Source organism: Protobothrops mucrosquamatus, unplaced genomic scaffold, assembly GCF_001527695.2.
Source record: "Protobothrops mucrosquamatus isolate PMUCROS unplaced genomic scaffold, P.Mucros_1.0 scaffold2939, whole genome shotgun sequence".
Lineage (NCBI taxonomy): Eukaryota > Metazoa > Chordata > Lepidosauria > Squamata > Viperidae > Protobothrops > Protobothrops mucrosquamatus.
Window position 1 is genome coordinate 350,788 of NW_015388962.1, and position 4,941 is coordinate 355,728.

The following is a 4,941-nucleotide window of genomic DNA, read 5'->3' on the forward strand; positions in this document are numbered from 1 at the left end:
GGGGGGGGGAGAAAAAAAAGGAGGGCCTTCGATAGCCTCCAGATTGCTTAGCAAATCTCCGTACTTGTGTGAATCACACTTTATTCTAAATAATATGCACAAATAAATCACACCGCGGCTTATTATATTAGCGCCGGTGCCACACAGCAGATCAAAAAAAAAAAAAAGAGATTTTTTATTAAAAGGAGAGGCAGAATCTGGCGACTCTTTTGGTGGTCCAGGGGATTATAAGCGGAGCCTCCCTGCTCAGACATAGCCTATCTGAGCAACCGTGGAAAAATTCAAGGGGTGAATTTTGTTGTTGAATCTGATTTTTAAGGAGGTGGGTTGCAAAGCACACCCACGCATACTCTTCCCCCCTCTCCAGAATCCCCCCAGGGCAGGTGACCTACCTCTGTCTAAGTTTGGGGATGTCGTGGCTGCAATGACGCACAACCCCGTTTTGCAAAGACAAACACACCGCACACACGTCCGGACGTGCTGGAAATAAGTCAGGGGGTCCTGTCTGCTGATGAAATTGGTCCCTTGTTTCAACTGGCTGCAACCAGGACAGGCTGGAAAGGCAGAGCAGAGATTTGAGAGCAGGACTAAAAGGTCATCTAGTCCAGCCCCCCCCCCCCCTGTTTTGGTCCTGGGTTCAATGCAGGAATCCTTCCTGTCCTTCTTTGGACCGTTCTCCCAGTCTTCCTAAAAATCTTATCTCCCCTTAATTCCCACCCCCCTCTTCTCCTGAGGGGTTTTCTCTTCTCCTTAAAAGTTGTGCCCAAAAAAGCCAAAGTAATATATCTCTCAATGTTCCTCTTTTGCCTTCTCGGGTTTTTTTGTTCCCCTCCAGCGAGAGGATCTGAATTAAAAGCTGTTGTTTTTTTTATCAGGGGGCTTAGGAGCTCAGTGGAGTGGGGGGATGTTTGGCCGCAGGGACAAGACAATAGAAAAATACTCTGAAATTGGGAGGTTGCTGGCTTGCTTGATCCCAGGGCTGATTACTTAGGAAAACATATTTTTCTCTCTTCTCTGTGGCTCTTGCTTAATTTACTCTTGCTAGAGCAGGTATAGCCAGCGGTGTGTCTACCAGGGATACTTGAAGATAGGAGGGAGGGAAGGAAGGAAGGAAGAAAAGAAAGAAAGAGAGAAAGAAAGAAAGAAAGAAAGAAAGAAGATAGATAGATGAAAGAAAGAAAAAGAAGGAAGGAAGGAAGGAAAGAAAAGTGAGAAGGGAGGGAGGGAAGGAAGGAAAGAAGGAAGGAAGAAAGATAGAAAGAAAAAGGGGAAGGGAAGGAAGGAAGAGATAGAAAGAAAGGGAAGGAAGGAAGGAAAGAAAGAAAAGTGAGAAAGAAGGGAGGGAGAGAAGGAAGGAAGGAAGGAAGGGAAGCAGAATAACCGATTGAAGGGTCAAAGAGTTCACCCTTCCCCAAATGCCCCCCACTCCTGCCAACAGCTTGGAAGCCTATATATATATATAGCCTATATATATATATAGCCTATATATATACTCCCTTAATTCTTTGTTAGCAATCCAAATTTTGAAAACATATATAGCCTAGATAGATAGATAGATAGATAGATAGATAGATAGATAGATAGATAGATAGATAGATAGATAGATAGATGTAGGGAGAGAGATGATAGATAGATAAGTAGATAGATGATAGAGATAGAGATAGATAGATGATGAGAGAGAGAAAGAGAGAGAGGGAGGGAGGGAGAGAGAGAGAGAGGTAGATGAATAGATAGATAAGATAGATAGATAGATAGATAGATAGATAGATAGATAGATAGATAGATAGATGATAGATAGATAGATAGATAGATAGATAGATAGATAGATAGATAGATAGATAGATAGATAGATAGATAGATAGATAGATAGATAGATAGATATACCCAGGGATCATATATATATTCTCTTTTTTTTTGTTGTTTTTCTCCTTACAGAGAAAATTAAAATAGTCGGTGTGGTCACTTGGGAGCCAGCCTCTGCTCGCCCCAGGTGAATCTTGAGCTCAACAAATTAGGACTTGCCAAGCCAAGCCCCCCCCCAGCCCCCCCACCCCGAACCCAAGAGAGGGAGGGAAAAAAAGAGCTTATTTATTGAAGCCAGTCTTTGAAACATGGAGTAAATAAACACTCTGGGCCGAGACTTGCTTCAACCTGCCCGGTTTCCCGTGAAGTGCACTCACCTTGCCTACAGGTCTAAACACACCTTGCTGGAGAGAAAGAGGGAGGGAGAAAAAAAAAGATGCTCGGCCGATTTTGGGAACTGAGGCTGGAGCTGTTGGGAATTTTATTTCCCCAATTTTTGCAATGCGAGATTGATTGGTTTTCTCTCTTTCTCTCTCTCTCTCTTTTTCTTTCTTTCTTTCTCTCTTTCTGTTTCTCTCTCTTGCTCTTTTTTCTCTTTCTCTTTCTTTCTCTCTCTTTGATAAAGTTGATAACATGAGACGGTTCTTAAGTGAGTTTTGCCCCATTTTACGACCTTGCTTGCGCCAGTTGGGACTCTGCGGCCGTCATAAATATGAGTCAGTTGCCAAGCGTCTGAATTTTGATCACGTGACCATTAAGGGTGAAAAACGGTCATGTAATGGTCACTAAACAAACTATTCTAAGTTGAGGAGTATCTGTATAGCAATACGGATGAGTTGCCTAAGATAGACAGATGATAGATAGATAGATAGATAGATAGATAGATAGATAGATAGATAGATAGATAGATAGATAGATAGATAGTAAATTCTTTTTGTCTTCCAATTATTTTCATTTTCTAAGAATTTCATAATCGCGGTGTTGCAGTGCCGTCGTTAACTTCAGTCACTAAATGACCCGTCGTAAGTTGAGGACTATCTGTATAGCAATAAGGATGAGTTGCCTAAAATACATACATATATATCCTAAATTCTTCTTGCCTTCCAGTGATTTTCATTTTCTAAGAATTTCGTAATCGCGGTGTTGCAGTGCCGTCGTTAACTTCGGTCACTAAATGAACCGTCGCTAAGCCGATCACGTGGAACAAGCCTGCATTGTTGGTTGGGGGGGGATTGATCCAAGGTGACTCGGTCGACGAAAAGGGGGCCCCATCCTGGCTCAGTGGACCATCCATTAAGGCATATTCAACCTACCTGGAGATCTGCCCAGATCGAGAAGCACTCAGGTGGTGTCCAGAGAGGGGAGAGTTTAAATATAGCCCACCTACCCAATTCCAACCGCTGCAGAGTTGGAGCCCCCCCACATGACCCCTTCCTTTTGCTGCTGGCTTGTTGTTCTTGCAATCAAACCTTGACAGGAAAGGGTTGAGTTACCAAAGGCTGCGAGGCTTCTTTGCAGGGAATGTGATCCGATCCGCCGGCAAAGAGGGGTCTGGGGGGGTTCACACGTTCCCCCCTTACCCTCGGTTTGGAGAGGCTGAATGATGCCTTCTCTAGGGGTCAGGGCAAAGGTTGACCTTGGGGGGGGGAATCCTGTGCCCTGAAGGGGGCTGGGTTTGGGCTGGATCTGGGCTGAGTGGGGGGCTTGAGTGGATAAAGGGGTCAGGAGGAGGAAGCCCACTTCAGGTAGCCCCAATTGTCCTCTTTTCCTTTCTTCTTTCTCATACAACTTTCCTTCCTTTCCTTATCACTCCTTTCCTCCCTTTCTTATACCTTTCCTTTCCGTCGCTCCTTTCCTTCCTTTTTTCTTATATCTTTTCTTTCCTTCCTCCCTCTCTCCTTTCCTTCTCATATATCTTTCCTTTCTGTTACTCCTTTCCTTTTTTCTTATCTTTTCTTTCCTTTTCCCATCACTCCTTTCCTTCTCCTTATATTCCTTCTTTCCTTCTGCCCCTCTATTCCTTCCTTCCTTCCTTCCTTCCTTTTCTTCCTTCCTTCCCTTTGTCCCTTTTCCTTCCTTCTTATACTTTTCCTTTCTGTCCCTTTCCTTCTTATACTCTCCTTCCTTCCTTTATTTTCCTTCCTTCCTTTCCTTTCTGTCCCTCTTTTCCTTCCTTCTTATACTTTCTTTTCCTTTCTGTCCCTTTCCTTCCTTCTCTTCTTATACCCTTCCTTCCTTCCCTCTTTCCTTCCTTCCCATGCTTGTAAAGATTGGGTTGGGATTGTGCATTAATGGCACCCAGGCACTGGGTCTCGCCAGGCTCAAATCCTATACCTTGTGAATGAATTCCAGTTCCCATCCTCCCCCATCAGGTGATCAAATGACTTCATTGTCCCTTCATTGTCCCGATCCTTAAGTTGTTACTGAGCCTGTGGTTTCTCATTTTTCCGATTAACCCAGGGATTTAGTTTGGATATGTCAGCAGGGTTTTTCGCCAGGCTGCCTTACAACTTGCAAAGTGAACGTGGAGATAACTTAATCCAGACTTCTTCCTTCAGGTTCTCTAGAATTCGGGAAGATTTAACATAAAATAAAATGATAATAAATGTATAATACACCCCACCCCACCCCCAAAGGTGGCTTTTAAAAACAATCTGAGATTCCCTTGAATCTAGATTTAAGAAAGGGCGAGTTTAGGAAATCCTGCAATAAATTAAAATTTAAGGCTGATCTTTCCTTGCCCTACAGCGCTCCCTGCTGGAGATCCGATTGTGGCACAGGGTTGAGAGAAAGCTCATAACACCCATCATCCCCAACCTGCCCTATTTCGGCAGCAGCTTTTAAAGTTTCACGGGCGTTCACCACCATGCTAGATAGTCATCTATTGGCAGTGTTCCTCAATTTGCAGAAATCTGGACTTCAACTCCCAGAATTCCCCAGCCAACATGTTTTAAGTTATTTAATTCTGGCTGGGGAATTCTGGGACTTGAAGTCCCCAACTCTTAAAAGTTACCAAGTTTGCAGATCCCTGATCTATACGATCCCCAAATGAATCGATTTGGGCCAGTTCCTTTCTCTCTCCATCAAGCCTACGTTGGATTGTTGGGATAATAGGGGGAAAAAATCAGAGGGAGACAC